The sequence below is a fragment of the Nannobrachium achirus genome, assembly GCF_963921795.1.
Source record: "Nannobrachium achirus genome assembly, chromosome: 6".
Taxonomy (NCBI): Eukaryota; Metazoa; Chordata; class Actinopteri; order Myctophiformes; family Myctophidae; genus Nannobrachium; species Nannobrachium achirus.
This window is the reverse complement of record NC_137815.1, coordinates 22,264,962-22,276,401: the sequence shown is the minus strand read 5'-3', so window position 1 is coordinate 22,276,401 and position 11,440 is coordinate 22,264,962.

The following is an 11,440-nucleotide window of genomic DNA, read 5'->3' as shown; positions in this document are numbered from 1 at the left end:
CCTATTTTACTAGCCTGGGGGGCGTGTCTCTTCACGACCCGGTTCTCTAGCGAGGCACTGAGAAACACCAAGCCGAGATGGGCGCTCGTTTCGGCCAAATGCTGGAGTTGCCTCGGTGCATGTTCTCTACATCTGGACCAAACAATGACACGACATGTTGGATTAACTCACCCAAAAGAAGGTAGACAAATGTATTCCACTGGAATTTATATCCTTCACAAACGAGTGACGGCCGACTGGAAAAGATACTCATATTTTACTTAAGTAAAAGTACTCTCATATCATTCTCGCACGCATGCAGTCGCCTAGGACGCGACGCGCAGTGGCCAATCTATACAAGCTCACAATTGTGAGCTTGCAGATCGGCTAGTTTCAAACAGTTAAGGTATAAAATAGGGCTAAAGCAGTTATTATAATTTATAAGGTCCTTCACAAACACGAGTGACGGGGCCGTAGGCCGTGCGAGCTCGCAATGGTGGAAAAGATACTCATATTTTACTTAAGTAAAAGTACTCTCATATCATTCTCGCATGGACAGTCGCCTAGGACGCGACGCGCAGTGGCCGAGCGTGAGCTTGTAGATCGGCTAGTTTCAAACAGCCAAGGTATAAAATAGGTAGTTAATGTATGTTTTATAATATTATAATGTATTTCTGTAGTAACTAAAGCTTTCAAATTATTTTAATGGTGTAACTACAGTATTTGCCTCAGAGATAGATGTAGTGTAGTATAAGTGAAAGTATTGGAACTATCCAAGTACAAATACCTGAACATTGTACTTGAGTACAGACAGTACTTGAGTAAATATAGGTCTACTTATAGTTACTTTACACATGCGGTGATGCGGACATCGGTGAGCCGCGAACACAAACAGTCACGCAATCAATCAGTCTGCAATGTGTCTCTGCTACTACTGAAGTAGGCTAAAGTATACACAATCAGAACATTAAACAATTATTTCACTAATCGTTCACTCTCTCAGTGCAGACTGGAGAGAGTCCTGCAGAAACAGGCAGAGGGGAGGGGGGTGACTGTCTGTCTGTCTGTCTGTCTGTCTGTCTGTCTGTCTGTCTGCCTGTCTGTCTGTCTGCCTGTCTCACTGACTGAAACGAGCCGCCGCTGTGACGGAACAGAACGTCACGGAAGAGGCGTGGTCCCGAAGTCGAAGGAAGTACAGGGTGTAGAGGGAGACACTGATTATAACTTCAAATGTGCCTATGTCTTTTGTGTATTTATTTATTTTAAATTTATTTGGACATCCTTAGGGGATCTTTGAGAGATATGCGTCATTATTTAGATAAAGAAAGATTCCTGCTCCCCCTCCTTTAAGTAGGCATAGATTGGTGTATATTTGCTGCTGAAATTATTTCACAGTTGGAAGCTGGAAGTCAATATCTTCTCATTAAACTACAAAGTCAGAGGCAAGTCAATGCACGAAAATAGACACGAATAACATGTTTAACTGGCGAGCCGGGTAAGACTTTAAGCTTTTAGATGCAGTTATTAACTTCTCCCCACACCACTCCTACATTTTATACATATTCGTACCGTCTCACTATTCTCTGTAGAAACTAAAGAAGCAGAAAGGCCTTCAAAGTGACAGCACACACATAATTTCCCACTTCCCAATTCCCAATGTATGAATGAATGAATGGACCATTTTAAAGCGCTTTGAGTTCGCAACTTGCTTAGAAAAGCACTATAAAAATGCCATCCATTATAGAATGTTGTCGCTCTCTGTCACAGTATTCAATAAATGAATCACAGTAAGAACATTTTACAATTTAAAAAAATACTCAAATTAAATATCCTGGCCAAATACAGCAAAACATAGTTTCATTATTATTATCATTTTTTATTTGTACTTGCTATTATTATTAATTCTATTATTATTTATTTTTACTATTACTTTGTAACATATCTCTGTTTCTTGAATTGTTATTATTATGAAATGTATCAAAGTCTATTCCCATATACATTCTTGTTTTTAGTCTTTTTCACTTTTTTCTCTTTTTTTCTTTCTTCTTTTTTTTCTTTTCTTTTTTTTTGAAAAAAAATAATAATAATAATAATCTGAACACTCTTATAACTAATCAATGTCTTAATTCATGAATAAGTAGGATAGGCATTCACAAGCTTTCAGCTTCAGCCTATTCCTTTTGATCACCTGTAACGATGATTATATGAATGTATGACCTGTATGAAAATATGTGATGATCAAATAAACTAAACTAAACAAATAAACTAAACTAAAATCAATATATAGTTATTATTTAGTCCCAAGCTCTTAACTCATTCTGTGCCAGCGCCCTCTAGGGGCCAAGGAATGCCAGGGTATCTCTCATAGGCGAGCGCTTTAGCTTCCAGGACCTCACCTTCCAGGACCTCACGTGCTCATGTTCATGCACGTCATGGAAATGTCCCGGATGATAATGCTAACAGAATGGCTATTCCCATTTTGTCATCTAAAAGATCATTTTTGGGCGATTTCGCCGTAAATAAACCTCGCGCCGCTTCCCTAAAGACACAATCCAGAGATATAAGCCTTCAAAGATGTGGTCTTTCATTGGATTAGGCGGAGATTGGCGATTTCGTTCGCAAATTACGGCCGGCCGGGAGGTTGCTAGCTTTCGGCTAGTAGCTAGAAAAATCAGGCCAGGCTTCAGAAGGCCTCTTATCATTTTATTCATTTAATTAAAAAAAGCCGGACTACTTCGGGATCGGCACACTCGTGTACTCATCGGAAGCGGCGCCGAACATCGGGTGAACATTGGGGAGCTCAAAAATGTATTTTAAACCATTTTTAATGGAATATATCGTCGGACAGAGTAGAACGGCTAGCTGGCTAGCGGCTAGCGAGCCAGGACCACCCACGACTCTACAAGCAGCTCGGGGTAAGTGAATTAATAAAAAAAAAATTGTATTGGATTGAAATAAAGCCGAACTAGTTCGGGATCGGCACAGAATGAGTTAAAAGGTAGGGTAAGTGGTATTTTTGGTTAAAAGGTTAAAATCATAACTAGAGTGTTTGTTCAGTAACAGGAGTCTCCCCATCCATCCATCCAGCTCTTTAATAAACAGAAAAACATGCACAGGTTACCAATGCCGGCAAATCAGGAGAGAATACCCATTTATCTGCTTCAATTTGATTGTGTTCCAATTTCCCATTTTGTCTACTCATTTCTCTGTCATCACTTTCAATTTCACTTGTTTAACCTGTATCCTATAGTTCTCTCTCCTGTCCTGATTGGATCACATTGGTATCCCCACCTAAAAATGCATTTTTGCAACACTATAGTCCATTAGAATAGGGTCTACAAGTTCACATCCCGACACGTTGTGAGCTTGTAGATTGGCTATTCTCACTAGAGTTCTCAAATTCTGCCCGGATCTGACCATACCCGAACCCGACCAACGTTTAGGGTAGGGTAGGGCCTAAAATGTATGCTAATTAGTCGGGCTGGGTAGGGTCTCGGGCTCAATGATTTTTTTTTTATTATTATTTTATTACTATTACTATATGATATACCCGACCATACCCGACCCGACGTTTTCGGGACGGGTAGGGCCTAAAATGTATGCTAACTAGTAGGGCCGGGTAGGAACTCGGGCCTGCCCAGTTAGGGCCCAGTTAGGGCCGGGCCTTAATTTTCAGGCCCGTTGAGAACTCTAATTCTCACTACTTTTGCTCAGCACTGTCATACAGTACAACATTAATTTAAGGAGAAATAATGTTTTTGTGCAAGCTCCATCTTTTCAGGAGGGGAAAGAAGAGAAAGGGAGGGGGAGACCAAGGAGAAACAAATCTAACAGTAAACAGGAAAACAGAAAAAGGATAATAAATGTGCGGCACAAGTGAGGTCAAAATGTATCCAGTTAGCTTACTCTGTGTGTGTGTGTGTGTGTGTGTGTGTGTGTGTGTGTGTGTGTGTGTGTGTGTGTGTGTGTGTGTGTGTGTGTGTGTGTGTGTGTGTGTGTGTGTGTGTGGGTGCATGTGTTTTGATGGATGGCTGGACGGATGTGGATAGTGCTGTCTGTCTATTTCCAGGGTGTTGGGGTGTGTGTGCGTATGCGTGTGCGTGCGCGTGTGTGTGTGTGTGTGTGTGTGTGTGTGTGTGCGTGTGTGCGTGCGTGCGTGCGTGCGTGTGTGTGTGTGACTGGTTGGATAGATGAAACTGCAAGTCTGTCTGCTGTGCTGTCTCTCTGTCTCTGGATGGATAGCGTCTGTCTATCTATCTGTCTGTGAGTCTGTCTGAATGGATGGTGTCCATCTGTCCATCCGTCTGGTTGTTTGTCTGTCTGTCTGTCTCGCAGATGACAGGATGATGACAGAGGCTGAAGGGCGGCACATTCCATCACTGCAAAACGCATACGAAATATAAAATCTCTAAAACTGGAGCAGTCGATGTTGAGCTGAGATTGACTACATCTTAATTTAAGTTTTTTGGTCAACACTTATCCCTTTGATGTTTTTTTTGTCTTTATTCTCTTCAAGTCAGCACCCTTAACTTGGTTCAAAGAATGAACAACCCCCCCTTCCACCAGCATGTTTTCTTTCCAGGGGACCCCCTGACACCCCCTCAAGGACACTGGACCACAATGTCATGATGGGTGTCAGACAGTGGTACAGTGATTGTAACAGTTCCAAGGATGTGCATGTGTTGTCAATGTCAACTAAACCTCAGCCTGGAACATTCAACCACTAATACAGTGGTTCTCAACCCCCCACCCCGACAAGCACTTGGAATTGTGGGAGTTGAGGCATTACATTTAGTTTGACTCGGTTCCACAGATAATATTGTGAAAATAGCAGATCTAAAAGCTCACAACTCCTCACGTTGCGAGGCGGTGCGCTATTTTCACAATTCTTGGCTTTTTCTTACAGTATACAGTATATTTGACATTTGGCCAATGTTTGACCAGTTTGTTTAATACTTTTGATGCTCCCCCACCCCCTTACTTTACACCCACCTTTTCCCCCTACTCTGTACATATAGGCCTAGTGTTTTATACTTGTGATGGATGTTGATTTTTTTATTTTATTTGTTATGGTACTTTATATATGTTGATGAATTGAATACCATGGACCTCCAATGGAAACCAGACCGCAAGGACTTTTTGTGGGTGTTCCTTCTAGGCAGGGTGTTTTGACTGTACTTGGGCTGTACTACATTTCTTGTCTAATAAAATATTCAATCAATTCAATTCAATGCAGTAATAGTATTTTCTCTCTTTCTTTCTTGAGGCATAAAACGTCTTAAAAGTCCTTAAATTGTCACTTCACTGTCACCTGCATGGAGACCCCCCAAAATCAAGTGGGGACCCCCTTGGGGCTCCCGACCCACAGGTTGAGAACCACTGCACTGATAGACTGAAATCAAATGAAGCCTTAATAAATCATGCACACCAGCTATTGCAACACAATTAAGAAGCAATACCATGCAATCACTTAGAGAAATATGAAAACGCTGCCTCTATTAGTCGCTCCAATACAGCACGTGAGCAAACAGATCTCATACTGTATTCACACAGCACACAGAGCCCAAGGCAAGCACATTAATGTTGTTCTTTTTTTACCCATAGAGTGGAAAAGCAGATGAATCCATAGCACACTGAATAATTAACATCATATTTCTTAAATCAACTTCATTATTTATTTAACAATTTTCCTTTCATCTGATGATTTCTTTACACTTTTAATCAACAGTGCAGAATTACAATGCCAGAAGATGTTAAGAGCTGATTGATCAGGCGTTAATGGTCCATCACTTAATGAAAGTGTCATCTTGACTTTTAAATCATATTGGCCCCTGACCATTTATGACAGTTTTGTGGGGTATTAAGAGCTGGCACAGTAAGTGCACACTGATCTGTAAAATATATTAGATATAGTACATCATATTCATCCTGCCTTGCATACAACAGGGGTCTTCAACAGGGGGCCCGGGACGCCTAGGGGGTCCTCAGAGTTACTACTAAATCTTTGAGTGATAGGATAATTGTTTTAGATTAACAACTTGAACCCTCACATCCCTATTCTGAGGAGAACTTTGGCCTAAAATAGCAGATCTAAGCTCTCAACGCCTCGCAGTAGATCAGCTATTTTCAGCAAATAGGTTGGGTGTGGATGAAAAAAGAGCAGACCAAGTACCAAGTGATAGGTCAAGTTTACAAAGCATAAAAAATTGAAGTGATTAAATGTAAGGAAAAAAACACATCAACACAAATCCAACATCGACTAATGACAGTGCTGTCATCTACCTATGAAATCGATGAAAATCTGCAACACGGTTTTATGCAACATGTAGGGGGGGTCCCTGCTTCATCCGTCTCTCAGCTAAGGGGTCCTTGGCCTGAAAACGTTGAAGACCCCTGTCATACAGTATTCCTACCATATCATACAAGTAGTCTATCATCATCAATCATCATCATCATCAACTTTATTTACACATAATCCAATATTCTACATAAGCCATCATACATCCCACATACCATATGCATACTAGCCTATCATGCTCATACATCTATGACAGGTGTCACTCACTCACCAAACAATAACTCGACAGTTTCATCCCATGCAATCACTGTATAGGCTACTATAGCCTAATAATACCCAATCACAGCTGGGCATCATGCCAAGCAGACAGACAGCATTCTTCCTATTATGGCACTTTGAAATTGGCTCATAAGAATGACACAAGAAAGACCATTATAATTCTACTCAGCCTATCAACCAGAGCGTATAATACAGTATAACAGATGTATAGGCTATATGCAAATTATCATAGCCTAATTGTGTTTAATTGGCAAACTCATGTGCTTATGAATAGCATACTGATTAGACTGTTTGAAACATGGTGAAAGTGTCCTTATTCACACAGGACATGCGGGGACAAGATACGGAACCAATTGTGGCAAAGAAAACAATAATAGTCCAACGAGTTGCAAGAATAAAATAAAGAAAAAATGTGTTCATGAAAGAAGAAAGAGAGGGAAAATGTCACAAAACAAAATCAAAGGAATATGAAGAGAAATAGCACGCTCATATCACCGCAGTTACGGTCGTAACCTATAGTTCTGACGTGTGGCTCCAACAGGCTGCTGCGCCGCGGTTGGTCAGAACAGAAGATGTTCAGATAGAACAGCAGGTAGCACTTTCTACTGGACTGTAGTGTACACAGTACACACACACAGAGAGACGCCAAAATCCCAACCTGGGAGTCCAAATCCTTTCCCCAAACAATATAGCCAACAGGCTGGCTAATAGGCTTAAAAAAAAGCAAGACCCTAGCAGAGTTCAAGAAAAAAAGTGCGGAGAAAAGAGGTGGGAATACAGAAACACGACTCACCCAAGAAGCGGTTAAAAAGGTGTGAGAGAAGAAGCGGAGCGGAGGAGCGGTTGGTAACGGGAGCCGAAGCAAGCAGCGACTGTCCGGGCTGACGGTGACGGTGTGGTGGAGCACTGGAGCTGGGGAGAGAGAGCAGCAGGACCCGGCTGGAAGGAACCACTGCTCCCTCAGAGAGAGGGGGGGCATTGATTACTCCTGTTTCCCAAGCACTGCATGGGTCGGGACCAATATGTGGGTCACGGACACATTTTTATAGGTCCCCAAATGTCTTTGTTTCCTACATTTTTGTTTTTAATTATTAGTAGGCTATTTCAAAACATTTCCCCCCAAAAAAGCATAATCTTTCATGAATTGAAAACAAAATTCAATGATCCTTTTCAGTAATTTCATGAAGAAATCGAAGGAAAAAAAGTCTACTCCAGTATTTCTCAAACATTTCAAGGTCTCCTCACTCCTCTTGCTATTATAGTGTACAGTAGTGATAGTGTACAAATAGAACCAAATGAAATGGACCATAACGGGTCCATTTGGTTCCATTTGTACACTGTCACTGTCATACATGTTAAGGTCAATTTAGACCCTCCTAAGGAACCCAGAGGGTCACTGGACACTTTGAGAACCACTGGTCTACTCTACAGTATCAGTGTTCTTGTATGAATTGAGGAAAAAAGGGACCCCAATTGAAACAAGCCAAAAGGGTTTTTCTTGATGTTTATCCTTTTAGTTGACTTGACCATGTATCAGTGAACTGTACTGTCATGTAGCCTACCTTTTCCTATGCAAACCTATAGTATTCAAGTAAAGTAATGAATCAATATACCTCTGGTTCCCAAACATTGGCACATTTTTATGGGTCCCTTAATATTTTGTTTCCTATTATTTCAAAACATTTCCCAAAAAGCTAAGATTTTCAAGTAATTTCATTAATAAATAAAATAAGAAATCTGAGAAAATCCATACATTCGGGGGGGAAAAAATCAAGAAGTATAGTGAAAATAGCAGATCTACAAGCTCACAATGTGGTGTGGAGCATCTAATTTCCCTTTTGGGTCTTGAGCGAAAAAATCTGGGAACCACTCGTATAGTCTATAACACCTTGCAGGGACACCGATACATTAAAAGAGAGCTTGCACATTATTCAGCCTGGCATCCCAGGCCTGTTTTGGGCATGACATTGTCATTGATTATGTAGGTGACATCTTTCAACATTTTTCTAAATGTGTCAAAAACTGCACAAATGTTTCCACAATTTTAACAAAATACCGGTAGCCTATTATATATCTAAATATAATTTATGTTTCACAATGCAAATTCTAAAAAGTATTTTATTTATTGAAAATGGACCTGTGCTTCTATCAAACTAGCCCTTACCCGTTCAAAGATATGAGCTCTGAAATGATGTGCAGTTATGTGGGTTATGGGGTGTGCACTGTGCACACAGTATATGAGGGATGGAAAGTAACTTTAACTGGTGCTTACATGATAAAGTGTAGGAGCATCAATGTAAGAAATACCCGTTTCGTTTAATGGCTACACAGATACTGTGTACCGATCTGCATGATTTTTGGAGAACATCTGTAACAGGGCCAGACCCCCCCCCTGCCTACACACACACACACACACACACACACACACACACACACACACACACACACACACACACACACACACACACACACAGCTGGTTAAACATGTTGCCTCATGCTAGATGCAGAATAGATAAGCCTCATGCTAGATGCAGAATAGATAGTACACCATAAAAATGCCAATATACAGCATACGATTTGTGAAAGTGACAAACGGGCTTCACAGTTATGTCAGGTGTGTTCATATGCTGATGGTGATGCGATTTCAAATCAATTGCTCCAGCCACTGAGGAGAAACGCTGTTTCAGACACTCAGACAGACAGACAGACAGACAGACTTTTGGAAAATTATATGTTTGTTAGGACCTGAGATCAATAACCTTTGAACCTCCCATTTGCCTGTCTGACAAACCACTAGTCCATTCTGACAGAGAGAGAGAGAGGGGGGGGGGCAATCAGTAGGACACAGACATACCGTATAATTATGTTTCACTTACTATACTGCACCAACTCCTTTATTTACTGTATATCATTACACTGGTTTCATGTTATGTTGTTTGTTGTTTATGTCATAATTGTGCTTTGGCAACACATGTCAAATAGCATGCCAATGAAACATGTTGAATTGAACTGAGTGCATCAGTGTAGAGCCAGAGAGCTATATTACATTCACTACTCTCTATGTGTGTGTGTGTGTGTGTGTGTGTGTGTGTGTGTGTGTGTGTGTGTGTGTGTGTGTGTGTGTGTGTGTGTGTGTGTGTGTGTGTGTGTGTGTGAGAGAGAGAGAGAGAGAGAGAGAGAGAATAGAGAAGCGGGATACGCATGCACGCGCACACACACAGGGAGGGGGTCAGCTATGGAGCAGGTAGGCTTTAGGTCCTCTGTTCAAGGACATTTCCACAGAGAGAGAGAGAGAGAGAGAGAGAGAGAGAGAGAGAGAGAGAGAGAGAGAGAGAAAGAGTTTGTTCCTCCTTTGCTTTGCTTTGGCATTGGAAAGGTAAACATGTTTTCTGATGTCAATAAAGACCCTTTACATTGAATTGAATTGAATTGAATTGAATTGAATTGAATTGAATTGAATTGAGAAATAGACAGATGGGTAGAAGAAAAAAGAGAGATGGAGAGAGAGTTGCAGAAAGGGAAAGACAGATAGAGAGAGAGAGATAAACAGAGAGAGAGAGAGAGAGAGATGTGTCTCTCGATTTCACGGATACACAGCACACAGGCATGAGAGCGACACAGGGCTCATAATGTTCCAAGATGTGCAGATTAGATGAGATGTACGTGCACCTGTTGGGACTTAAAATGAACGATATTCAATGAATATAACCCTCCTTTACTGTATCTCAAAGACAAAGGTTCTCAAACATCTTCATATCAAGGACCACCAAATTAATACATATATTTGACCGCGGACCCCCATCAGAATATACTTTGTGCCAGGGACCCCCGCACAGGATTTGTGTTGTTTGAACACAACAAACAACAACACATTCAAACGTTTGAATGTGTGTTTTAAAAAGAATCTAAATAAAGTCGCATTGCAAGGAGTTGTGAACTTCAACGCTACATTGATTTTCAGGCTGTATATAGTATTAACTTATTTTGCTGGGGACCCCCTCGAAAAGGTGAGATCAAAGTCTGAACCGATGCTTTCAGATATACTGGCACGACATAGCAAGAACAGACAGAGACAAACAGACAGACAGACTGACTGACAGATTTGTTTTGGTCCAATCCTTCATTTTGAATGTGTCTGGTTTCTAAAGGCGCACATGTGTGAAGATACAAGCAGATAGAATAAATTAAGCAGATTTACATGAAGTATCGGCATAAGACAACATGACGAGTCAGTCTACGGTATAAAACAGCCAGGTTAAAGCTGTGATGACATATTGATATGCATGTAAACGCCCTGATCCAATCATTAGCATAACGTAATTATATTCCCAGTAATCAGGGTACTGCTGTGCAAATAGACGTGCCCTCCACAGCAGAACAGCCTGGACCAGAGCAGAGCAGAGCTGTGCAATGACATAATGAAACAGCTGCAGGACTTATGGGCACAGCAGTGTTTTGTCAGCTCTACCTTGACAGTTACTGCAAGCTGACATTTTGATTAAAACTATATATATATACTGTATATCGTTGCTGTCAGGTGGAAACCTTGTTTGTCCAAAAACGTTTGTTTTGTATTTATCATCTTAAAAACTATTTAAACTAGTAGCCGATCTACAAGCATACAACACCTCGTGGTGTGAGGCGTTGTATGCTTGTAGATCAGCTATTTTCACTAGTTTTTGTGCGACAGTCTTGTATGATGAAGCAGGGCTTTACTTTACGGATAAAAAACGTACAAATTAGAAACTTGGAGATATGAGGTTTCTGCCTGACACATGCAGACGATATTTTAAAACGGTTTTTAAATCGTGAATGAATTGTGATGAAATAAATTAAAAAATATAGTGTGAAGTGAGTGGTGCTTTGTATGAGTAGCCTACATTT